The sequence below is a fragment of the Culex quinquefasciatus genome, chromosome 3 (assembly GCF_015732765.1).
Source record: "Culex quinquefasciatus strain JHB chromosome 3, VPISU_Cqui_1.0_pri_paternal, whole genome shotgun sequence".
Classification (NCBI taxonomy): domain Eukaryota; kingdom Metazoa; phylum Arthropoda; class Insecta; order Diptera; family Culicidae; genus Culex; species Culex quinquefasciatus.
The window spans coordinates 75,100,606-75,128,474 of NC_051863.1; the positions used below are offsets into that span (position 1 = coordinate 75,100,606).

The 27,869-nt window shown below is 39.1% G+C and overlaps 1 protein-coding gene across 1 annotated transcript in view; it reads left to right on the forward strand.

The window, feature by feature from the left end:
- The window catches only part of LOC6032731 (ecdysone 20-monooxygenase), a 90,262-nt gene that overhangs the window by 17,967 nt on the left and 44,426 nt on the right, over positions 1 to 27,869 (forward strand). Inside the window, exon 2 of the mRNA XM_038263891.1 lies at positions 8,603 to 8,632. The gene's annotated coding sequence lies outside the window, so the exon portion shown is untranslated. The remainder of the gene's footprint in view (positions 1 to 8,602; positions 8,633 to 27,869) is intronic.

Consider the following 27,869-nt stretch of genomic DNA (forward strand, 5'->3'; position numbering starts at 1 on the left):
ATTAAGAGTAAGTTTCTCAAAACCCTTAAAATTACCCTTGAAAAATAATTTTTGAAATGTTTTTCAAAGTGCGATAGAAAGCCCTCGCGATTACCTTTCCAACGATATATAACTTTTTGATGTTTGGTAATGTATTTTGGGAGATATCATTTCTCCAAATTAGGGCATTTTTTCGAAAAAATCCATAGTTCAATACATGTTTTTATTTACAGGTGGCTAACGGCTGACATTTTCATTGGTTCGAAGGTTGTTTTAATGGTTTTTTGGTGCGCTGAATCGAATGAGAACATTGCCGTAACGATTTGAGAACATGTGCATCTAGTGGGACGGTTTCAGCGAGAATTGCTCATATGCCAACATTAGGTACTCGATGGTATTAAGAGCGAGTACTCGAGCAAAGCATACCCATGTCGCATGACCTCACTGATCTGCCTTAAATTTACAGGGGTTGTTTGTACATATAAAACTGAGTACTCTAGGACAATAGGATTTATCAAACTCGTGTTTATGGGTCAATTTCCTAATAGAAACCTGCACAAAGATGTTTATTGTCGTCCTTTTCATCCATTTCAAAAAATTTAAGTTAAAAAAATCTTCGAATCTCATTTATTGAAAATCAAGTTCGATGTCAGCAGAAAAAAAAGGTTTCTTATTTTTTATCTTATTTTTTTTAATGGTTGATATGACGAAAATAAACATCTTTATGCATGTTTTTTATTGTGAAAAGTGTCTATTTTATGTGCCAAACTGCCTTACCCAAAGCGTTATCAATCTCAAATGGTATTCCCAGATGTCCTCTACACTCAAACCCCGATGGTTTGACACTAACTGTTGTCAAACGAACGGAGTCACTTTTTAGTTTGACACCCCTTTTACACGGAGTTCACACACACTACTGAACGTTTGTTTTGATAGTGTGCGTGAGCGCCGTGTAAAAAGTGACAGTTCGTCACTTTTTAGTTTGACTTTGACCAACCAACGGGGTGCAAACTAAAAAAGTGTCAAACGAAAAAGTGACCAACCACCGGGGGTTGAGTGTATAAGCTCCAGGTCGAATCGAGTTGACATCTGTATGGAACACTTTTTTAGTTGAGTTTGAAAATTGTGCCCCTCCCCCATTTTGTTGCATTTACTTATCCCTTTCAGATGCAATTTGAATTTTTTAAATTTAAATGAATTTTATTCAATATTCCCAAAAGTGAGATTTTTATTGAAAATTTAATGCTCTACAACTTTGTTGAACAGACCAAATCTGCAAAACTTGATCCTGAAATGTTATTAGCGATTTAAAAAAGTCATTTTTGTAAGAACAACTTTTTTTCACCAACTTTATGCTCGGGTATCAATGGGTTAATCTCAACCAATTTCGCTCAAAATTTGCACAGATGCTTTAAATTACCCAAAAAACCGTTATCCGCCTGTGGAGCAGGGGGTCATTTTTCCTGGGCACCCTAAGGTACAGCCTTTATAAAGATTTTCCACGTTTTTGAACCTTCAAACTTTGTGTCCCGATTTGCCCCACTTCCCGTTGACCTAGAGTGCTTATTTGGATTTGATATTTGGCCCAGATGTTCGTTTTATATGTACAAAAAAAACCCCTCTGAAAATGTACCTGAAAACAATTTACTCCCTCTGAAATGTCATTTCAACAATATTTTGTGAATGTATTTCGATTTAAAAAAAATAAAATAAGGATCTCTGGTAGCAAAAACATTTGACATTAATACTAGTTTTTGCCTTCCTCACCTTACTGAGGAAATGCTATAAAATCACTCGAAAAATGAACTTCTCAATTAGACCTCCTAGACCCACCTTCATGTATACCTATCGACTTAGAATCAAATTCTGAGCAAATGTCTGTGTGTGTGGTGGGATGTTGATCAAAAAATTGTCACTCGATTATCTCAAGACTGGCTAAACCGATTTTGTCCGTTTTGGCCTCATTCGATCCGTTCTGGGGTCCCATAAGTCGCTATTAAAAATTATGGAGTTTAGTTAAGTACTTTAAAAGTTATGCTAAAAAAACTATTTTAACAAAAGTATCTGAAAACCCTATCAAAACTTATAAGCACTTAAGTGTTATTTACTCACTTTTTGGAGGCCGGATCTCAGATATTTTGATGAAAACGTTGTCCGGATCTCTCATGCGACCTATCGTTGGATAGGTTATCAAAAAACCTTTCCAACGCATCCAAGACATTGAAGATCTGACAATCCTATCAAAAGTTATAAGCACTTAAGTGTTATTTACGCACCTTTTGGAGACCGGATTTCATGATCATCTCATCTTATCTCATGATATTCATGCGACATATCTTTGGATAGGTAATTAAAAGACCTTTTCAACGAGCACGAATTGGATTGAAGATCTGACTACCATATCATAAGTTGTAACCACATAAGTGCCCTGCAATATGAAGATCTGACTACCCAATCTAGTGGTATAAATAATGAGTCAAAATTGATAAAACTCTGAAAAACACCGCCATTTTGTGTCTATTTTGGATAGCACCCTTTAAATCTGGAGCAACATTTGAAAGGGGCGGTACGACATTGCTCTTACGGCCTTTCGTCCCATTTAAACGCGTGTAATGAAAGGCCGTAAGAGCAATGTCGTACCGCCCCTTTCAAATGTTGCTCCAGAAATGTGAGGAAGGCACCAACCACCTAAGGGTGGATTAAGTAACGTTTTTATCTAACTGTGATATTTTTTAAGGTTGAACAAAGTTGAATAACCAAAAGTTGAGAGTAAATGTTACAAAGATATTGGGACTAAACCAACAAAAATGTTTTTATTTTTGCAAGACCATAAATGGGTGATTCTCCGCCAACTCATACGAAATCGGAAAAAGTTTCCTACTACACCTCTTCGATTTGCGTGAAACTTTTTCCTAAGGGGTAACATAGGATCCAAGCTATATTTTTCGAAAAATTTTGGCTGATTTTAGCGTGTCGTACTTTATGGATGAAGCTAATGGTCATTTTTTATTTAGATCAAAATTTTTCATTTTAAAATTTCGTGTTTTTCTCTATTCAATGTTCTACAAATTGTAGAGCAGAGAATTACAAAAATATAATGCATAAACATAAAGGGTTTGCTCGTAACCGTTAAGAGTTATCGCGATTGCACGAAACAAAGTTTTGAAAAAGTTAGTCGTCATTGATCATGGCCGTGCAAGGTCATTCACGATAGAAACGAACGACACAACAAAATAAAACATATAAGTTTTTTCCAAGGTGGTTACAAGCAAACCTCTAATGGTTATATATCAAAAATTTTGTAGTTTCTGCATATATTTTTTTTGAACATTGTCATATCTAACACGCAAAGTTACAAAAACACGAAATTTTTAAATGATAAATTTTGTTTAAGTGGAAAAATTACCTTTCGGGGTTATGCAATTCCCAAAGTATGACAAATCCCAGAAAAAAATTACAGTTAAGTAACGATAAGTGACAGAATCTTTAAAACTATTTTTGTATTATTTTTTTTTCAATGAAAATAGGTTTTATTTTAATTCTGAGTTCAGAGTTTTTTTGATTCAAATTGGGCGTCTAATTTCACATAAAATTTCTTTTGACATTTGCCTTGGGCCCTTGGGCCTTGGCTGCAAATTATTGAAAAAACGTCTTTTTTGAAATTTTAAAAAATGGAAGGGGTCGTACAGGCTCTCCATCTAGAGATATCGAAAAAGGACGAATCTGAGTGACCAGGGACAAAAGTTACCTCTTAAGACAAAGTTTCACACAAATCAAAGAGGGGTCGGGGCAACTCTTTCCGACATCGTGTGAGTTGGCGGAGGATTACGTTTGTTAAAAAAATTAGCAATTTATAACTCTGTTACAACCAACGAACAAAAGGATAACCAACAAATTTGACGAAAATACTAAAGTGATTAAAAAACCTCTTCTGCAGTTACAGATTTTCGTTCTTTTATTACACTTTTTATGAAACGATGGACAAAGTTGAATTCAAATTAAAGATGCAATGAAAAGTCGATCTCCACAAAAAAAATCCCATCATCTCGCTCAAAATAGAACGTAAACAAAAATAAACACCAAGGTTCAAGAACCTCAACAAAATCAAAGCCAAAGTCCGCACCAATCCGCGCAGATGTTCCCCACGGCCAAGGTCAACGTCCTGCAGCGCGCACACACATATCTGCGCGAAACCAATTGCATCAACATCAACAACAACAACCAGCAACAACCACACTGTGGCAGGCAAACCACGAGAGTAAACATCACTCAGTCAGCACGAAGCAAAAAGGTATGCAAAGCCTCTTCTGCCCAGCCTACTGCGCCCGCTGGCAGGGGCCAAACGATAAACCTCTCTCACCTCATCTCCTTTTTCTTCTGCTCATTCTTCTTCTTGCTGTTGTTGTTCGCTAACAGTAAAAATCTCTCACACGTTCTTGGTCGCGACGTTGCTTCGCGGGGTGGGTGGTGCTGCAGGTAGTGAGGTGTTATGTAATTCTTCTCCATTCTGGTCGGTGTCGATCGGGCATTTCATCGGTCAGTTGTTTGCTGGTTGTTATTTGTCTTCTGCTGCTGCTGCTGCTGGCGCAATGTTTATTCTGTTCTGCCCTTTTCTACACCACTCTCCCCCCCCCCTCCCAACAACTGATGAAGCAGAAAAAGAATTGGTCATCTTTCCCCGGGTGAAAGGAGGAGGAAAGTGCCAAGATTGCATGCCACGACAACCACGACGCTCCTGACAGCACACAATCAAACGAAGAAAGGTTCTGCGAAAGGGTGGAAAGGTTGATTGACCTTTCAATTTCGAAGAAAGCGCGGTGACTGTTTGAACTGTTGCTCAGAAGCTACGTAAAAAGAGATTTTTTTTGGTTGCAAATTTTTATATGAATTAGCGTCGACATCCTCCCCATCAATATGCCTTGAAAAACTCCAAATAACATTTTTTGCAAATGGGTCATTCTCCGCCAACTCACACAGCACTTGCCTTGACCTCTCTTTGATTTGTATGAAACTTTTGCTCCTGATCATGAATCCGAGGTCCATTTTTCGATATTTTGTGACTTGCAGCCTGAAATGGTGATGGTTTGGAAATTTGGTGTTAAAGGGTCTTTTATGTAAAATTGGACGCCCGATTTGATGTCCATACGGTGCTTTTGAATTGTTTGAAGTTTCGATAAGTAGTTCAAAAGTTATGTATAAAAACGTGTTTTCGCATATTATGGGAAGTTGAATAAATGGCAGTAAATCGAACCAAACATCATCATGTTATACATCGTTGGTTTGGTAATTGAAAGACATTAGACATTCATAACATTGGAAATCTGGCAACCCTGTCTCGAGTTATAACCACTTAAGTGATATTTATGTACTTTTTTGTAGCCGGATCTCACTTCAATGTATGTAAACAATGTCCGGATCCATCATCCGACACATCGTTGGTAAGGCAATCGATAGACCTTTCCAACGAATCTGAAAAATTGAAGATCTGGCTCGAGTTATGACCACTTAAGTGATATTTATGTACTTTGTTGTAGCCGGATCTCACTTAAATGTATGTAAACTATGTCCGGATAAATCATCCGACCCATCGTTGGTTAGGTAATCGAAAGACCTTTCCAACGAGTCTAATACATTGAAGATCTGGCAACCCTGTCTCAAGCTATGACCACTTATAATGCCACTTATGAGCCCTTGGGTGATATGTGTTTTTTTGTATTCCGGAACTTAACGAAATTAGACGAAATTTGTGTCCAAACCCATCATATCACGTATCGTATTTGTCAATTCAAGCGTGTTCAGGGAATCTAAGGCTATCATGCCTTGGCGAAATTGAAGCAATTTAAGCTTCACAAATCTTCTAATGCTGGTTTCTACAAAATCAATATTTTTGAATATTTGTCAGAATTTTCGTAAATAAACAACATTAAAGAGCGCATGTTTGTGAAATCGATGCGAAAACATGTCCAACACATTTCCAGAGAAATGTGTGACGTTTAACTAATAACTAACAATCACTGGAAAAACTAACTTAATCCACCTATGTGGTTGGAGCCTTCCTCACTTATTACAACAATGGCTGATATGAAATTTCATCTCTTTCAGATACAAAAATTTCATCTCTTTTTTAGATCCGGAGTAAAAAAGTACATCAATATCACATAAGTGTACATATCTCAAGACAAGGTTGCCAGATCTCCAATGTTTTGAACTCGTTGGAAAGGTCTTTTCATAACCTAACCAACGATGGGTTGGGTAATGGATCCAGACATAGTTTACATACATTTAAGTGAGATCCGGCATCAAAAAAGTACATAATTATCACTTAAGTGGTCATAACTTGAGACAGGGTTGCCAGATCTTCAATGTTTTGGACTCGTTGGAAAGGTCTTTTGATTACCTATCTAACAATGGGTTGAATGATGGATCCGGACATAGTTTACATACATTTAAGTGAGATCCGGCATCAAAATAGTACATAAATATCACTTGAGTGGTCATAACTTGAGACAGGGTTGCCACATCTTCAATGTATTAGACTCATTGGAAAGGTCTTTCGATTACCTATCTAATGATGGGTTTGATAATGGATCCGGACATAGTTTACATACATTTAAGTGAGATCCGGCATCAAAAAAGTACATAAATATCACTTAAGTGGTCATAACTTGAGACAGGGTTGCCAGATCTTCAATGTATTAGACTCATTGGAAAGGTCTTTCGATTACCTAACCAACGATGGGCTGGATAATGGATCCGGACATAGTTTACATACATTTAAGTGAGATCCGGCCTAAAAAAAGTACATAAATATCACTTAAGTGGTCATAACTTGAGACAGGGTTGCCAGATCTTCAATGTATTAGACTCATTGGAAAGGTCTTTCGATTACCTAACCAACGATGGGTTGAATAATGGATCCGGACATAGTTTACATACATTTAATTGAGATCCGACATCAAAAAAGTATATAAATATCACTTAAGTGGTCATAACTTGAGACAGGGTTGCCACATCTTCAATGTATTAGACTCATTGGAAAGGTCTTTCGATTACCTATCTAATGATGGGTTTGATAATGGATCCGGACATAGTTTACATACATTTAAGTGAGATCCGGCATCAAAAAAGTACATAAATATCACTTAAGTGGTCATAGGAGCGGCCGTGGCTGACTGGTTACGGTGTTCGCTTTGTAAGCGAATGGTCCTGGGTTCGACTCCCATCTGCTCCCAACGAGAAATTATAGGAAATATAAATCTTGAAACTCTGAACATGAACGAAAAATCAAAGTCGCTCGAGTCGGGGTTCGATCCCCCGTCCTTTGAATTGGTAAGCAAAAATGCTAACCACTAGGCCATCGCGACTTGGTTGGTAGGCTATGACTGGAATTAGGAATAGTGTTACTGTTACTATATACGCGCTGGGTCCTTGTCCATTTGACAAGGGTTCGGAAGTTCTAAATAACGTTTGAATCCGATTGATGCAAACGTTCTTCAGGGCGGGGCTTGTCGATAAAGCTGAAGTACCTCGCGCTCGGCTAGCCAGCGTAGAAATGGGTCACCAAAGCTCGGCAGAGCTAACACCATCCAAATGCCTATGCGAGTTATTTGCATGTATAGAATGCAGATCTAAAAAATACATGGAAACAACTCAATTTGTAAGAAGCGACCGCGTGGTCCCGTTTGGTTGGTTGCACACACACACACACATAAATATCACTTAAGTGGTCATAACTTGAGACAGGGTTGCCAGATCTTCAATGTTTTGGACTCATTGGAAAGGTCTTTTGATAACCTATCCAACGATGGGTCGGGTGATGGGTCTGGACAAAGTTTACATGCATTTAAGTGAGATCCGATTCGCAACTCTGACACTTTTTTATACGTAACTTTTGAACTACTTATCGGATCTTCAAACAATTCAATAGTGCAGTATGGGGCACCAAACCGGATTGAATGCAACTTATTTGACTCAAATCGGATCAGCCAGTGCCGAGAAAACTTGGCAAGAATTTTTAGCACCAAGGGGAATACGCACACACATACACACACACACACAGACATTTGTTCAGTTTTCGATTCTGAGTCGATAGGTATACATGAATATAGGTCTACGAGCTGTTTTTCAAATGTTCATTTTTCGAGCAGGATTATAGCCTTACCTCAGTGAGGAAGGCAAAACGGTGAATGAAGGGGTTTAATCATCATTTAGCTGAGCGATAGCCTCTCCCATGCGGAGTAAAAGTACGCAATAAGAACGACGAAAACAACAGCAAAAACATAGTCCACAAACGTCAGTCATCCCACGGAATGGGCCTGGTGGTGGCCACGGCCAATGAACTCCGCAGCACGTTTTCGTACTACAATCGTTGAACCCGCGCCCGCCCGCGGTCAATGGCCGGTTTTGGCACAAACACAAACACTCATTCACGGGGAGAATGGGTTTGGGAGAATGATTTGTTTTGTTGTTTTTTTAATTCGGGGAACCACAAGCGACGAACCCGAAAATGGTCACCCCTGCGATTGCGTTCTGTTTCGGATGTTGGGATAGGAATGTAGGCGGTTATATTTAAATATTTTGAAATTTGTTGATTTAACATTAATTTTGTTTTGTTTCTTTTCAGAGACTTCAACAACATTTTGACGGTTTGACGGTAAGAAGTACAATTTTGTTGAAAGTTCATTTTTGAATTCTTCACCAAACTTCCGGAAATGTGATCCCTGCTCGACCAAACAACAGACCTCAGCACTCAGCATCGTCCAATTTTTGTGCACCATCAACCGTATTTTTGTTTTGCGGCACCATCGGCTGATTCTGACCTACCTCAAAGATTTGCGACTGCCTGTTGGCGGCGGATGGCAACACAAACAGACAAATAATGGCCGTGTGCGAAAAGTTCGATGAACCTCGCTAGGAGACCCGCGGAGCTTTCGCGAATTTTTCGACTGCTCCACGATCTGAAAACTAAAGTTGTTGCTTCCCTTTGCGAAGAGAGGGGTTTGAGGGGAAGGCTTTTGGGGTGGCGCTTTTGCGGTGATTGTTTAGTTTCTCCTGGAGGGCGAATGAAAATGACGTGCTGCGGAGACCATTTGGTCACAATGGTGATCGTGAATGACCTTTTTTGCATTAGGATTTTGCATTCACTCCCCAACTCTTGGAAAGAAAGTTTAAGCAAAAGGGAAGTCTTGAAGGTTTACTTATCATGAAACAAATAAAAATAAAAGCTTGACTTATAGTTTGAAAAAAAAATAATACTTTTTTGGTGCCTTCGGTTTGCCCAAAGAAGCCATTTTGCATCATAAGTTTGTTCATCTCATTTTCCATACCAATTTTTCAGCTGTCCATACAAAATAATACATTAAAATTCAAAAATCTGAATCATTTGAAGTAATTTTTAAATCGATTTGGTGCCTTGGGCTAATTTGTAGGTATGAATAAGCACTACAGTGAAAAAATGATACACGGTAAAAAATGATGATTTTTAATTTCACTTCTTGTCTTGTGGGTCTCGTGGCGCAGGGGTAGCGGCTTCGGCTGCCGATCCCGATGATGCTATGAGACGCGGGTTCGATTCCCGCCTTATCCACTGAGCTTCTATCGGATGGTGAAGTAAAACGTCGGTCCCGGTTTCTCCTGTCTCGTCAGAGGCGCTGGAGCAGAAATCCCACGTTAGAGGAAGGCCATGCCCCGGGGGGCGTAGTGCCAATAGTTTCTTTTTCTTTGTCACTAAAACTTGATATTCAAAAAAAACATTTTTGTTTTTTTCTGATATGTTTAAGGGTACAATTTTGAAAAGTTGTCATCTATTAAATTAAATCATATGTCTTTGAAAGTATTTTCCCGGATTCATTATAAGGGACCAACATCACCCTTTAGTTCAAACTTTCAGGAAAATCTAAGCGGGAACCGCTTCACTTTTTCCGATTTTATTTGAGTTTGTTTACGATTTGTAGACTACAGTCCTTAGTATAAGTTTTTTTTTCCTGATGTGTAAATTAAGATAATTTGAGATAACTTTAGAAAAAAATTGGTTTGAATAAAATATTTATGGAAAATTTGCACCACAAAATCATCAGTTGAAATCAATGCCTTATATATTATAAATTTATGCATCTGATACATAATTTTTCTTTTAAAACAAATTGCCCATTTAAGTGTCTACTGCTCAATTTTGTTTTCAAAATTTGTTATTTTTCCCATGATAAGTAGGTCATTTTGAGCAACTTTCGTTCTACGGAAAACTTTACTTCGTTTCAGACGTGCATCGGCACTCAGTAGCACTTGACAGTTTTTCTAAGGCCATGGCTTGGAAAAGGCACCATATCAATTTGTTTTTTTCCCTAAAGTATGTTTTTTCCAATGCACTATGAGATTCAGAACGACCGAAACCTTTATCTTCACTTATTCGCTAGTTTTAGTGATGAAGTGCTATTTGAGTGCTAAATAGCACATTTAGCACTTGAAATTTTTGTGATATTCAAATCACCATTAATTTTTTTTGCAAATCCAAATTACATAGTGAACAACGATTATTAAAAGCATCGAACTAAAGCTTGTTTTAATGCACAGTGAGCAAAGATTCGCCCTGCCGTTTTACGAAGGCAATCATCTGAAAATGTGATGAAGTGCTGTTGAGTGCCGATGCACGAAAACTTAACTTCTCTTGTTTTATGTTTTTCTTGTATTATTTTAAGCATTTAAATTTGCATTTATCTTAGTTTATATTTGTTTTTGATATTATTTGGCCTATTCTACAACCTCCCATCATTAAATTTTGCCTTTCTTGGTTTTTTTTTATGTTTTTACAGTCACTTTACTTTTTATTGCTTTTTTCACATTTTCTGCTATAGAATGGCACCATTATCAAAAGCAATTCCTATACTCTTCTTTAGTAAGAAAGGCAAAAAAGATGTAAAAAAAATGCATAGAGACATAGTCACACTACAGAAATTATTGCATAGTCTTTTTACTTAAAATATAGGAAATGTTATTAATAACACAGCCAAAGTGTACCCCTAAAAAATAGCATTTTTTTTAAACTTTGGTAAGTTAAACTTCAAACTAAAGCTGGGACTTTGAATGTATCCGGATATCCAAAATCCGGAGCTCCGGATAGACGGATAATTATCCGATATCCGTTGGTATCCGGATATTTTTTCTCAAAACCCCTATTAAAATCATTTGAAAAGTGGATCCGACCCCTTTTTGATTTCCTAACTTCACGAAATTTTACTCTATGGGTAAACTTTGGATCCTTCTCACGAATCCGAGGTTCATTTTTTGATATTTCGTGACGGTGGGGCGGTGCAAGCTAGTGACTATGTAGAAAATTGGTACACTCTAAAAATAACCTTTAGGAGTAACAACAAATTTATAAAACACATAATTTGAAAATGATTTTTTTTCTTCATGGGTTATTGAAGATTCGAGAAGTACCTACATTAAATTCCCCATAAACGACATGTCGTTTGATTTTTGACAGTTCAGTTACGACAAACGGGAGCGCATTTTTTTTTTGTTTTACTTCTTTGTTGAAAAATACGTTTTTTGGAATTTGGAGTACATCATCAATTCGGGCGTCAAATGTTACACAAAAGTCCATTTGACACCAACTCATTAGTCAATTACTGACAAACATCATTCTACTCACAACAGTAAACAGAGAAAGATCGTGCTCGTTATTGCAGTGTACTTATTAGTTAAATACAAGTACTTTTATTATAGTTAATTACTGCGCCTAGTTTCACATCCATGCCGTCTTGCCTCCGCCACTCTCGGATAAAACAGTTTTCAACGACTTTGTCAAATGTTTGCCTGTTTTTTTCAGTTCTCAAATTATTTTTCCTTGAAAGGTCAACTCATCACTTTCTTTTGCGTATAGGATCGGTTAAAATGGCGTGGAGTAACGATTTTTTTTTTGACAATTATGGGTTTTTGCGGAATTTACGAAATTTGCAATTTTTCAGACCGCCCTAGCACGGTGCAGGTCACCCTAATGGCAAAAAAATAAATAATGAAGGTCTTATTATTCTGGCCAAGGAACCCCCAGAAAATTTTGAGCCCGTTTGGGGAACTTCTTTATTGGTTAATGCTTTTTTTCAAATGGAATTTCTTTATGTTGAAATAAGACACTTTTTTACAAAAAAAGCAATCTACTTTAACGACCCCCGGGTCTTTTGTGGTCTCTGTTGCAAGTTTTTGCTCATTTCTAGGCGTCCGAAGTTATGTATGGTGAGTCACCCAAAACCTTTTTTACGCAAATGGACCGACGTTTTACTTCCCCATCCGATAGAAGGCCAGGAGTATAAGGCGGGAATTGAATCCGCGCCCCATAGCAACTTAGGGATCGGCAGCCGAAGCCGCTAACTACCGCGCCACGAGGCCCTCGTCTATTTTACAAATAATTATCAGAATAATCAAACAGTTCACTAATGTAGCATTATACGTGATTTATGAAGCTATCAAAAGTAAAATAATCCATTTGATTCAAATCTCCCCTGCCCCCTCCCCTTTCTGAACTATTTTGTCCCTATTGATAATGCTCCAACCATCATCACTTGAACCAAAAAATGGGGAAAATAATGCTTCCTTCTTGCTACATTACATGGAAAAATATCCGGATATCCGTAAATTTCGGATAGTATCCGTTTTTTCGGAGCTCCGGATAGTATCCGGATAATTATCCGGATTTGGATATCCGGATATCCGGAGTCCGAAAATATCCTTTCCGAAGTCCCAGCTCTAAGCTCTACTTCAAACCCTAAAATTTTAAGTGTTCTTCTTTTCAATGTTTTAAAAAATCCAAAATTGGTTGAAAAATGGACTTTTGACGATTTTTTAGATCGTAGCCCGCCCTGAGGCAGAGTTGGGTTGTAAAGGATTAAGTTTATTCTACAAAACACACCGTGAATAGTATTCAAATTCATTTTGTTTATCATGTGTGTTTCTTTTCAAAAGATCTTTAAATTCTGTTAAAAAACATGGGTTGAAACCAATGTTCAAAAGATTGTTTTGAGATAAAATTTCGATTCAAACCTTCAAAATATTTTTTTTTTTTGCAAATTTCTCTAGCAAAAATCTAAACTAAAAACAATTAACATAACTCTTAAAGATGGTTATCGTAACTACATTTTTTTATACCACTGATTGGTTACTTAAAGTCATTCAACTTTTTCTAATTTTATGAAACTTGTTCACTTCACAAGAAGCGTCCATTCCATCCAGCCCGATAGAACAAGCGTGAGATCGGAATGCCGTTCTTGGCATTGAACCACTGCGCCCCAAGGAGAGGATGCATTCTATTGCAATAACCTCTAACAAGCACGAGAATCCTCGGCGTTCCAAGCAAACTCGCCAAAGTCACCGCCCATTAGAGGCGAAAGATTACGTGCCTGGCAGGTCCGGGGTTCCCTTCGAGTGCACTGATTTGCTATAATTAAATTCTGCTTAATTAAAGCCCATCCAGCTGGGCAGCCAGTGGCGGCGAGGTCCGACTCCGGAGCCGGAATGCACTGCCACCACCTGTGCGTCGTTTTTCCTGTCTCGAAACGCATACGCAATGCGACGGCACGAGATCTGGTTTGTTCATTAACACGGCATCGTCGACGTACCTGTAACTGTCACCCGTCTCGCCGTTACATCATCGGCCCCGACCAGGGCTCCTGGCCGATGCCCTCAAAGAAAAATAATCCGTTCCTGTGAGTGTGATTGCAAACTAGAAATGGTCAGTTTCATAACAGTGGATAGAACGGAGAATGGTGAGGCTAGAATTAACATCCCTAACCTCAACCCGAAAGATTCTCCAACGCAGACGTCTAGGTGCAAAACTCGCGTGATCAGATCGGTCAGCTTAAGCCAGCTAGCCAGCCAAGTGTCAGAACCGGTTCCTTACGCGCTGTTTGAATGGCGTTTGCGCTGTTCACCCGTTTGAAGTTACGAAGGCAGCAACTGCAAGCCAGTCGACGTCGTCGTCGTAAGTACAAGCCCCAAACCGGAAGGATACAAACCGTTACAAGGTTTCCTTGCTACAAATAGGCAGGACACGAGATATTGCAAGTACTCGCCTCGAGAAGATCGTGTTCTTCTGATCGAGCGGCGGGCGAGAATTTGCCTTTTGGAGGAGTCGTTAGTATTGATCGCCCGATATGGCAGTGCAGAGGCGACATTAGAATTTCAAATTCAATATCAACCGGCTCATTTCGCAGAACCAGGTCGCTAAGCGTGCTGAAATGTCGATGACACTGGCACATTGTGGGGGTAAGGATTCGGACAGGCTTATTTCATTGCCGTCGGACGCACCATGTGGTGGCATACATTATCAGCTATTTAATGCGAAATTTACTTTATAAAATCACCCAATATTGTGAAATTGATTAGTTGATTTTAATTTTATTTTATGTTTTATCATCAAAAGCTGAGCTAAAGTACTAAGCATAGCTGTTTCTAGAAGAAAACAAACAATACATAATTCGAAAAGTCACAGTCAAGTTAATTTTCAATAACAACGAAGGTGACGGTTATAGCCCTACGGACTCAATATTCAACGATACATATGGAACAAACGGAGGGTGTGACGTGCTCATATTTAGGATTTTGGTTTACGCACAGGAACAAGCACCTGATTGCCCGTGAAAAAAACATTTTTGTTACAATCTACTAAATAGAGATCGAAGATCCTTTTGGTGCTTGCTTCTATTCAGACGGACCCAGTCGCGCATATTAAATGTTAACATTGAAGCATAGGAAGCTTCTGAGGGCACTCAAAGTAGAACAATCTGCCAGCATAAAGGATCTTATCTTATCTTTCAAGGAATTAGCTCAATTTTACATTCGACGGGTAAACCTCTTTCTCGCTCGATTCAAATGCCCAATCAAAAATATTTTTAAGTAGGAAACGTTACCTCAAAATGGATTTCCAGACCAAATATCTTATGCTATGACCAAAGAAGTAATTTTGCATCATTAGTTCGTCCATAACAGTCTAAACGTTCAATGCTTTTAAACATTATTACTTTTTTGAAAAAATGCCAACACTGTTATATGAACTTTGACCAGCTTGTGCTATAACTCAAATGTATTTTTGTCATCTAGAACAAATCCAAAAGTGAAAATTTTCAAAAATGGTAATTTACACATTTATTTTTATGTGAAAACCCCAATTTAAAAAAATTATCATTTTAGAGTGTATTTTTTTCCTAAAAAGCAGAGCTGTTGAGTCGGAGTCGGAGTTGGAGTCGGTGGAGTCGGAGCCGGAGTCGGAGCTGGAGTCGGCTAAATTTTAAGAGCTGGGGTCGGAGTCGGACTCGGAGCCGAGCATTTCTGATAACCCGGAGTCGGAGTCGGAGTCGGTGTCGGAGTCAGAGTTATCTTAAATTCATCAAAACCATATGTTTTTTTATTGTTCAGTGTTTATATAAAACAGCTTAATTTACAAAATTTCTTAATTTTTTTTTATTGTTTTTAAGTCACATGTACTGCGTTGCTATTTTCTCATTTTTTTTATCAGATGCCATTTGGAAAGCTCTTATTGTGTAATTTCAATAAATGATAACCTGTTATTCCCCTCTTACCCAAGTATGTTGTATAATAACTCAAAAAATAATAAACAATATTGGTCTTGTAGTCAGAAATATTTAATTGATTCTTTATTGCTTCGTTTTGCCTATATTTATGTACTCTTTCAATTCAAGTTTGACCAAATTTAATCCAGTTCTTTCTGAAAAAAGTAAACACTCACATCACCTTTTACCCCAAAACCGAATGTCTTGAAGTTTTTTAGTAAATATTTTTTATGGAAAAAGCTACAAGGTACATAAAAAGATTAAAAATAATAATCACTGTTTTTGGAAATTGGAAACAGTCACTGAAAGTATAACTCTTCCAACAAATAATCAATAATTATAATAATCTATTACTTGGAACTCAACATGCGCATGTTGTTTACAACTATGTACACAAAAATCAGAGTGTTGCGCTTAAAATATTTGACACTGGCAAAACATATAAAAAAAGTAGCAACTAATTTTGAAATAATAAATGAATATGATTAATATAGGGGAGAGTGGGGAGATTTGATTCCCGGGGACACTTGATCCCAAGCCTGTATCTCGTCAGCATGTGGGTAAAACAATTAGCTTTGTTCTAGAAAGTTGTGCGAAATTAACTAAAACTCATTGTAGAAAACAAAGAAAAAAATTAAAAAAATGTTTAGATTGAGTTACACACATTTTTCTAAAACGAGCTGCAAAAAACTTCCAAGAGATCTTTTTTTTCTTTTTTTGATATGCAAAGAAAACACTAAAAAATTATTCAAAAAAATATGTTTTGTACATGCATTGTTTGATAAACTTATAAACTCCAAACCCCTTAAGCATTTGACGTTAAATTTATCGTCATACTATTTTTACAATCAATTGTTTAAAAAAGTGCGTTTAGGGAGACTTGATCCCTGCATTTTTACAGTCACTGGAATCAGCCTCAAGATTAATTAATTGGGCTGGGTTTTCATACATAGTTTCCTTTAGTATAGTTGTACATAACTTACTGCAGTTTGAACCTTTTTTCAAAAGTTTTGTAAACAAAAATTTCCAGCTTTTGTAAACATGCTTAATTTTGGTCTAAAAAATAATATTTTAGATTTTTAAATATTTTACATACTAAACTTTTTATATTTTGAACACAAACGTACAGGTTTTATGTGAAATTGCTGTAACTTAAAGAAAATTTAAAGTTTGGATGATTAAGAAACATTTTGCTTAAGATTTCTTCAAAATGTTGAAAGGAGGATCAAGTTACCCCTAAAATTTTTAAAATGCCGGTTTAAAATATTTTTTTAAAACGCTTTGCATGATTCGAAGAGTTCATCTGATGAAATACCCTTATTACACAGCTAAAAAAGTAGTAATCCAGCTTCGTGTAAAAGACCTGGGTGTTAAATAAATATTGCATTATTTTATTCAATTTTATGTAATTTTACACCCTGAAAAATGTAGCCCGTCACTATGGGAAACCTACTTGACCGAAATGTCAAGCTCATATATGTGTTTATCCTATCAGCTTTTCATCGATCTGATGGCCGAATGGGCTAAGGCGCCAGTCCTAACTGTTCGTGCTGGGTTTGAATCCCATTGGTTGCAACTTTTTTTTTGTGTTTGCAAAAATTGTACATGCAGCGTGTAATATTAAGTGTTTATTTTGACGAAGGTGATGTGCATGCTTTTGCATGCGATTTTACCATCGGATTTTTTTGCTGTGTAGCCAAACATAGATGAATGTTTAAGCTTTCAATTCATGCAAAAAGTTTATAGTTTTGTGAGAAATTGATAGAGTTATGTGCGATACAAAAAAAGGGGATCAAGTCTCCCCACTCTCCCCTATCTTAATGTTTACTATTTCTCTATTAAAATCTGCGAATGTTGATCCTCAGGTAATCTATTTTGATATCGTTGCAAATTATCTCACATATCTCAAGATTTCAGTACCAAAAAGGAAATAAAATGTATAAAAAAATGATAGGAGTTTAATTTAGTTTTCAAATACTATTTAAAAACAATCAAAAATCAACATATTATTCAACCGGTAAAAATAATCTCTGGCATGATGTCCATGTACGTCTTAAAAAAAGCAATGGAACTTTAAAAATAGTTTTTTGACATAGGACTATGTCTCTACTTACTATATTGGGGGGCCAGTTCAGAAATTCGATCCAAAGCGTCACTTTTAAGCGTTAAAAAAGGGGACATTTTGAACGCTTATATCTTTTTTCCCTGTGAATCAATCCAGACGGTTGGACCACCAATCGAAAGAGGAAGACTTCAGCTATTGTTTAACTACATAGATAGTTTGACTAAACATAGTTAAAGCACTTAAAACATGCAATCAAAATGAGTAATTTTTCAGTACAAATCGGACAGATGACCAATCAGAGCGAGCGTATGCATTCGAGACCGCGCCCCTTTTGTGCCGTTCTCCGGCTGTGCCGCTATTTAAGCAGAAAATTTCACAGAGCAAGACACTTTGGAACGAGCACTCGAACTGTGCACGTCGGGCCGGCGCGGAGCAGCAGCAGCAGCGGCCAATAGAAGAAGAGGACCAGCAACCAGAAGGAAGAACCACCAGCAGCAGAAGGAGGAAATTTGAGCGAAGCGGACCGATGGAAGTCGCTATGATGCGGCGGTTCTCATGAAAAATGGCCAATTCGACAGTGGTGGAAAAAACCTGGAGTGGCCGGTGCCCTCGAAGCAGGTTCCCTCGGGACGGAGGGGGGGGGGGGGTTACATTTACAGAAACATACGAGTTGTGGCAATATGGGTATCAAAATTCATGGTTTTTGATACTGAACATAATAATGGCCATTTCGACAGTAGTGGCCACAACCTGGAGTGGCCGGTGCCCTCAAAGAAGGTTCCCCGGGGCCTGGGGGGACATTTACAGAAACATACGAGTTGTGGCAATATGGGTATCAAAATTCATGGTTTTTGATACTGAACATAATAATGGCCATTTCGACAGTAGTGGCCACAACCTGGAGTGGCCGGTGCCCTCAAAGAAGGTTCCCGGGGCCTGGGGGGACATTTACAGAAACATACGAGTTGTGGCAATATGGGTATCAAAATTCATGGTTTTTGATACTGAACATAATAATGGCCATTTCGACAGTAGTGGCCACAACCTGGAGTGGCCGGTGCCCTCAAAGAAGGTTCCCGGGGCCTGGGGGACATTTACAGAAACATACGAGTTGTGGCAATATGGGTATCAAAATTCATGGTTTTGAAACTGAACATAATAATGGCCATTTCGACAGTAGTGGCCACAACCTGGAGTGGCCGGTGCCCTCAAAGAAGGTTCCCCGGGGCCTGGGGGACATTTACAGAAACATACGAGTTGTGGCAATATGGGTATCAAAATTCATGCTTTTGATACTGAACATAATAATGGCCATTTCGACAGTAGTGGCCACAACCTGGAGTGGCCGGTGCCCTCAAAGAAGGTTCCCGGGGCCTGGGGGACATTTACAGAAACATACGAGTTGTGGCAATATGGGTATCAAAATTCATGGTTTTTGAAACTGAACATAATAATGGCCATTTCGACAGTAGTGGCCACGACCTGGAGTGGCCGGTGCCCTCAAAGAAGGTTCCCCCGGGGCCTGGGGGGACATTTACAGAAACATACGAGTTGTGGCAATATGGGTATCAAAATTCATGGTTTTTGATACTGAACATAATAATGGCCATTTCGACAGTAGTGGCCACAACCTGGAGTGGCCGGTGCCCTCAAAGAAGGTTCCCGGGGCCTGGGGGACATTTACAGAAACATACGAGTTGTGGCAATATGGGTATCAAAATTCATGGTTTTGATACTGAACATAATAATGGCCATTTCGACAGTAGTGGCCACAACCTGGAGTGGCCGGTGCCCTCAAAGAAGGTTCCCCCGGGGCCTGGGGGGACATTTACAGAAACATACGAGTTGTGGCAATATGGGTATCAAAATTCATGGTTTTTGAAACTGAACATAATAATGGCTATTTCGACAGTAGTGGCCACGACCTGGAGTGGCCGGTGCCCTCAAAGAAGGTTCCCCCGGGGCCTGGGGGGACATTTACAGAAACATACGAGTTGTGGCAATATGGGTATCAAAATTCATGGTTTTTGAAACTGAACATAATAATGGCTATTTCGACAGTAGTGGCCACGACCTGGAGTGGACGGTGCCCTCAAAGAAGGTTCCCTCGGGGCGTGGGGGGACATTTATAGAAACATACGAGTTTTGGCAATATGGGTATCAAAATTCATGGTTTTTGATACTGAACATAATAATGGCCAATTCGACAGTAGTGGCCACAACCTGGAGTAACCGGTGCTCTCAAAGAAGGTTCCCCCGGGGCCTGGGGGGACATTTACAGAAACATACGAGTTGTGGCACCCATATCAAAATTCATGGTTTTTGATACTGAACATAATAATGGCCATTTCGACAGTAGTGGCCACAACCTGGAGTGGCCGGTGCCCTCAAAAAAGATTCCCCCGGGGCCTGGGGGACATTTACAGAAACATACGAGTTGTGGCAATATGGGTATCAAAATTCATGGTTTTTGATACTGAACATAATAATGGCCATTTCGACAGTAGTGGCCACAACCTGGAGTGGCCGGTGCCCTCAAAGAAGGTTCCCCCGGGGCCTGGGGGACATTTACAGAAACATACGAGTTGTGGCAATATGGGTATCAAAATTCATGGTTTTTGATACTGAACATAATAATGGCCATTTCGACAGTAGTGGCCACAACCTGGAGTGGCCGGTGCCCTCAAAGAAGGTTCCTTCGGGGCGTGGGGGGACATTTATAGAAACATACGAGTTGTGGCAATATGGGTATCAAAATTCATGGTTTTTGATACTGAACATAATGATGGCAATTTCGACAGAAGTGGCCACAACCTGAAGTGGCCGGTGCCCTCAAAGAAGGTTCCCCCGGGGCCTGGGGGGACATTTACAGAAACATACGAGTTGTGGCAATATGGGTATCAAAATTCATGGTTTTTGATACTGAACATAATGATGGCAATTTCGACAGAAGTGGCCACAACCTGAAGTGGCCGGTGCCCTCAAAGAAGGTTCCCCCGGGGCCTGGGGGGACATTTACAGAAACATACGAGTTGTGGCAATATGGGTATCAAAATTCATGGTTTTTGATACTGAACATAATAATGGCCATTTCGACAGTAGTGGCCACAACCTGGAGTGGCCGGTGCCCTCAAAGAAGGTTCCTTCGGGGCGTGGGGGGACATTTATAGAAACATACGAGTTGTGGCAATATGGGTATCAAAATTCATGGTTTTTGATACTGAACATAATAATGGCCAATTCGACAGTAGTGGCCACAACCTGGAGTAACCGGTGCTCTCAAAGAAGGTTCCCCCGGGGCCTGGGGGGACATTTACAGAAACATACGAGTTGTGGCAATATGGGTATCAAAATTCATGGTTTTTGATACTGAACATAATAATGGCCATTTCGACAGTAGTGGCCACAACCTGGAGTGGCCGGTGCCTCCCCCGGGGCCTGGGGGGACATTTACAGAAACATACGAGTTGTGGCAATATGGGTATCAAAATTCATGGTTTTTGATACTGAACATAATAATGGCCATTTCGACAGTAGTGGCCACAACCTGGAGTGGCCGGTGCCCTCAAAGAAGGTTCCTTCGGGGCGTGGGGGGACATTTATAGAAACATACGAGTTGTGGCAATATGGGTATCAAAATTCATGGTTTTTGATACTGAACATAATGATGGCAATTTCGACAGTAGTGGCCACAACCTGGAGTGGCCGGTGCCCTCAAAAAAGATTCCCCCGGGGCCTGGGGGGACATTTACAGAAACATACGAGTTGTGGCAATATGGGTATCAAAATTCATGGTTTTTGAAACTGAACATAATAATGGCCATTTCGACAATAGTGGCCACAACCTGGAATTGCCGGTGCCCTCAAAGAAGGTTCCCCCGGGGCCTGGGGGGACATTTACAGAAACATACGAGTTGTGGCAATATGGGTATCAAAATTCATGGTTTTTGATACTGAACATAATAATGGCCATTTCGACAGTAGTGGCCACAACCTGGAGTGGCCGGTGCCCTCAAAGAAGGTTCCCTCGGGGCCCGGAGGTTTTTTTACAGAACCATACGAGTTGTGGCAATATTGGTATCAAAATTCATGGTTTTTGATACTGTACATGAAAATTGACATTCCGACAGTAGTGGCCACAACCTTGAGTGACCGGTGATCTCAAAGCAGGTTTCCCCGGGGCCCGGAGGGTCTTTAACAGAACCATACGAGTTGTGGCAATATGGGTATCAAAATTCGTGGTTTTTGATACTGAACATGAAAATTGACATTTCGACCGTAGTGGCCACAACCTGGAGTTGCCGGTGCCCTCATGGAAGGTTCACCTTGGGAGAACATTTATGACAATTTTGCCGACAAATCTATGAAACAAAATAAAATATTCTTATTTCAGATTTCACTAGCAATCCAAAAACACATTCAAATTGTTTGGTCCTATGTCTTTCGGTTATGTCTCTGACATACCATCTTGAACTTTTTTTTTCAAAATTGTTATTTGAAAAACACGGTGACTTTGATAGAAACTGTGCTTCTTATAAATGTCAGCCTAAAAGAGAGCAAGGGAATTTATATGTTAAGTGCACCCTTAAATCGATCATTTAGGGTTGGTCTTTTAATGATTCATTACAAAAAAATAACAATTTTGCCTTCCTCACTGAGGTAAGGCTATAATCCTGCTCTAAAAATGAACTTTCTATTAAAAGCTCCTAGACCCACCTTCATGTATACATATCTACTCAGAATCGAAAACTGAACAAATGTCTGTGTGTGTGTATGTGTGTGTGTATGTGTGTGTGTATGTGTGTGTGTATGTGTGTGTGTATGTATGTATGTGACCAAAATTCTCACTGAGTTTTTTCAGCACTGGCTGAACAGATTTTGATCGAACCAGTTGCATTCGACTTGGTTTAGGGTCCCATACATCGCTATTGAATTGTTTGAAGTTTCGATAAGTAGTTCAAAAGTTATGCATAAAAATGTGTTTTCACAAATACCCGGATCTCAATTATATGCATGTAAACGATGTCCGGATCCATCATCCGACCCATCGTTGATTAGGTAATTGAAAGGCCTTTCCAATGAGTCCAAGACATTGAAGATCTGGTAACCCTGTCTCGAGTTATGACCACTTAAGTGATATTTATGTACTTTTTTGAAGCCGGATCTCACTTAAATGTATGTAAACTATGTCCGGATCCATCATCCGACCCATCGTTGGTTAGGTAATTGAAAGGCTTTTCCAATGAGTCCAAGACATTGAAGATCTGGCAACCCTGTCTCGAGTTATGACCACTTAAGTGATATTTATGTACTTTTTTGAAGCCGGATCTCACTTAAATGTATGTAAACTATGTCCGGATCCATCATCCGACCCATCGTTGGTTAGGTAATTGAAAGACCTTTCCAATGAGTCCAAGACATTGAAGATCTGGCAACCCTGTCTCGAGTTATGACCACTTATGTGATATTTATGTACTTTTTTGAAGCCGGATCTCACTTAAATGTATGTAAACTATGTCCGGATCCATCATCCGACCCATCGTTGGTTAGGTAATTGAAAGACCTTTCCAACGAGTCCAAAACATTGAAGATCTGGTAACCCTGTCTAGAGTTATGACCACTTAAGTGATATTTATGTACTTTTTTGAAGCCGGATCTCACTTAAATGTATGTAAACTATGTCTGGATCCATCATCCGACCCATCTTTGGTTAGGTAATTGAAAGACCTTTCCAATGAGTCCAAGACATTGAAGATCTGGCAACCCTGTCTCGAGTTATGACCACTTATGTGATATTTATGTACTTTTTTGAAGCCGGATCTCACTTAAATGTATGTAAACTATGTCCGGATCCATCATCCGACCCATCGTTGGTTAGGTAATTGAAAGACCTTTCCAATGAGTCCAAGACATTGAAGATCTGGCAACCCTGTCTCGAGTTATGACCACTTAAGTGATATTTATGTACTTTTTTGAATCCGGATCTCACTTAAATGTATGTAAACTATGTCTGGATCCATCATCCGACTCATCGTTGGTTAGGTAATTGAAAGACCTTTCCAATGAGTCCAAGACATTGAAGATCTGGTAACCCTGTCACGAGTTATGACCACTTAAGTGATATTTATGTACTTTTTTGAAGCCGGATCTCACTTAAATGTATGTAAACTATGTCCGGATCCATCATCCGACCCATCGTTGGTTAGGTAATTGAAAGGCCTTTCCAACGAGTCCAAAACATTGAAGATCTGGTAACCCTGTCTCGAGTTATGACCACTTAAGTGATATTTATGTACTTTTTTGAAGCCGGATCTCACTTAAATGTATGTAATAGGGTGTTTCAGCCAAACAAAAAAGTTCTCAGAATCAGGCAAACCGAGGTTCCCCTAGTAGAGGATACCCATAGGGACTCTCATGCTGAATATCAGCCCATTTGGTTGAGAATTGGCCTGTCCCCTGTGGTTTAAAGTTTGCATGGAAATTACTATGGGATTTTTGTGTTTTTCGTTCAATCGTTCCTACAGGTCTGGGGACAACATGGATTCACTCGGAATAAAGACAGGTGTGTAAGGGATGGTCGAATGAACACATTTCAGAAGGGATTAGGCTTGTCCATTCTGTCCCCAAGGTGCGCATTGGATCGACGTCCGGTGTCTCCAGAATCATCGATTCACCCTTCAAATGTACGCATTGTCCTTAGTATGCTATGATGGCTAGCTGAAAATTACGACGTCCCATGTCAGACGGTGAACACGTGGCAGAGCATCTACTCGAGTTTAGGCTTAGAAACATTCTTTAAAGTACTAAAATTATAATTATTGTTGTTCCTGAAGAATTTCAACTATTCTAAATAACGTAAAATGATGATTTTGTGTTAATAATGCAATCGATGCCTCTCCACGTGTTCACCGTCTCATATGGGGCGTCGTGGTTTTCACCTAGCCGTCATAGCATACTAAGGAAAAGCGATGCTTTTGAAGGATGAATCGTTGGTTTTGGAGACACCGGACGTCGATCCAATGCGCACCTTGGGGACAGAATGGACAAGCCTAATTCCTTCTGGAATGTGTTCATTCGACCATCTCCTACCCGCCTGTCTTTATTCCGAGTGAATCCATGTTGTCCCCAGACCTTTAGGAACGATTGAACGAAAAGCATAAAAATCCCATATTAATTTCCATGTAAACTTTAAACTGCTGGGGACAGGCCAATTCTCAACCAAATGGGCTGATATTCGGCATGAGAGTCCCTATGAGTATCCTCTACTAGGGGAACCTCGGTTTGCCTGATTCTGAGAACTTTTGGTTTTGGATGAAACACCCTAGTATGTAAACTATGTCCGGATCCATCATCCGACCCATCGTTGGTTAGGTAATTGAAAGGCCTTTCCAACGAGTCCAAAACATTGAAGATCTGGTAACCCTGTCTCGAGTTATGACCACTTAAGTGATATTTATGTACTTTTTTGAAGCCGGATCTCACTTAAATGTATGTAAACTATGTCCGGATCCATCATCCGACCCATCGTTGGTTAGGTAATTGAAAGGCCTTTCCAACGAGTCCAAAACATTGAAGATCTGGTAACCCTGTCTCGAGTTATGACCACTTAAGTGATATTTATGTACTTTTTTGAAGCCGGATCTCAATTATATGCATGTAAACTATGTCCGGATCCATCATCCGACCCATCGTTGGTTAGGTAATTGAAAGGCCTTTCCAATGAGTCCAAGACATTGAAGATCTGGCAACCCTGTCTCGAGTTATGACCACTTAAGTGATATTTATGTACTTTTTTGAAGCCGGTACAAAAAAGTACATAAATATCACTTAACACAATGTATACATAAGGTATACATTGTGTCAAGCATTGTGTTCTTTTTTCTGGATCTAAAAAAAATGATGAAACCACTCATATACCCATTTTTGGTAAAAAGTGAGGAAGGCATCAACCACATAGGGGGATTAAGTTAGTTTTTATTTTTAAATTTACTATCTTTGATTAAATTAAATGTAAATTTTTGGTTATGTAAACATATACAAATTTACTGATAATACTGTTCTTCTTAAAAAGCCTTCAAAACTTAGGGAGTATTTAAATAATCCTATTTATCAATGTTTTGAAAATAATAGTCAACTAACTTTTGAAATATTTAAAAATATGTGGAGTCGGAGTCGGAGTCGGAACCAACCATTTGTAGAAAGCTGGAGTCGGAGTCAGAGTCGGCTAGAGTTGGTAGGCCGGAGTTGGAGTTGGTTGGAGCTGAAAGCCGGAGCCGGAGTCGGAGTCGGAGTCGGCGAATCTCAGAAAGCCGGAGTCGGAGTTGGAGTCGGAGTCGTTTGAAATATGACCCGACTCCGTAGCCCTGCTAAAAAGTATTTAGAAATTCTTGTGTTATTCTCTGCCAACTCACACGAAATCCGAAAAAAATTAATCCTCTTCGATTTGCATGAAACTTTGTTCTTAGTGGTAACTTGAGTCCCTGATCACGAGTCCGCTCAATTTTTCGAGATCTGTTGACGGTCGATAGGTTCGGTACGACCCCTTCAATTTTTAACATTTGTAAAAAGACGTGTTTGTCAATAATTTGCAGCCTAAAATTGTCTGGCTTAGAATTAGGAAAAATAAGATGTTTTGAAATGGTTACACTGCAATAAAAAATAGTACCAAATTCCTTTATTCTAGAAATTTTGCCTCTTCCTTATTTAGTAATCGAGTTTTTTGGATTACTTAATTAGGAAAGGAGCCAAAATTCCTGGAATTTAGGAATTTGGTACCTTTATTTTTTTTCAATGTACTTTTTTTGATTCTCTTTTGTAGAATCGCGATAACTTGTGATGGTTACAAGCCCTTACATTATTTTTTAATAGTCTAAACATTGTTACACTCTAAGAAAATCCTGTAGGGATATAAAAAAACATGAAATTTTTAAATGAAATTTTGTGTTCTAAATAAGAAAATTACCTTTCTGGGTTATCTCAGATTCGAAAAGTACATTAAATTTTCAATATACAGCAATTCCCTTTGAAAAGAGCCTTAACCGAAAAAAAAGTTCTCCGATTGGGCTCAACATTTTGCTGGAGGTTCCTTGGCTCAAATAATTAGACTCATATTTGTTTGTTTTGCCGTTAGGGTGACCTACATCATGCCGGGTGGGTGGTTCGAAAAATGGCCATTTTCGTCAATTTTCGCAAAGACTCGCAAAAAATCATACCTCCGCGCCATTTCATTCGAGTTTAGACGCAAAAGAAAGGTGAATAGTTTTGACCGTGTCTGGACCAAAGAGCCTATGTCTGAAAATATTTTTATCGGATTCCTCGGAAAATTTCACATACTGTGTCTAAAAATTGGCCATGTCAAACCGTACGTTTCCATGATATATTTTTTTGAAAATAAAACCTAAATTTTTCGACGCGCCACGCGCAAAAACAGAAAAATGACGAAAACGAGAAAAAATTAACTTTTTTCACTAAAACTGCGCAAACATGTTCTAATAAAATCAGAAGTTATCGAAAAATGGAGCTCGGATTCGTGATCAGGGATAAAAGTTACCACGCAAAGTAGAGGGGTCGGGGTAGCTGCTGTGTGAGTTAGCGGAGGCGATTTAATGATGCAATATAATTTCTTTGGTTATAGAAATAGTACTCACAATATTTCATCCAAATCAATAAAATAATCAAAATCAATCATTGTTCTCACAATTGATTTCCTCAAGATCATGCTCTAAAAATTGGATATAAAGGATGTGTACGAATTGAAAATATAATATAACATATCGATAGCAACCCTGTTCAATTCCTCGATGCAGCTGTTTTTCATTCACGTAGAACTTTCCTCGTAAAACTGTAATCAAGATCCACCCATTCATGAATTGAACCTTCTCTGTCACCAAAAAATCAAAATTTAGCACGCGTCCAGTGGCATGCACTTTCAGCAAATTCATGCGATAAACGCAACGATGGCTGTGCCCGATCACTTTTTGGGAAGTTCCGTCGAATTGGAGCCAAAACAAATCCGTAACTTGAGTCCTTACATGCCGCTGCAATAGCGCGTACCTTTTCGATTCTGCCTGCGTTCCCCGAAAATTGGTTCAACGCAGTTTTTTTTTTGTTGTTCTTTATTGCCAAATTCGAACTTTGCTTCTCTGGAAACGTCGACGCCAGCTTTTCGAGGAAACGCACCGAAAACGTAAGCCCCAGGTCAGCGCTTCGTGACGTCACATTGCGTACTTCCTCTGGACTCTGGGCCCAGCTCAGCAGACGCATTC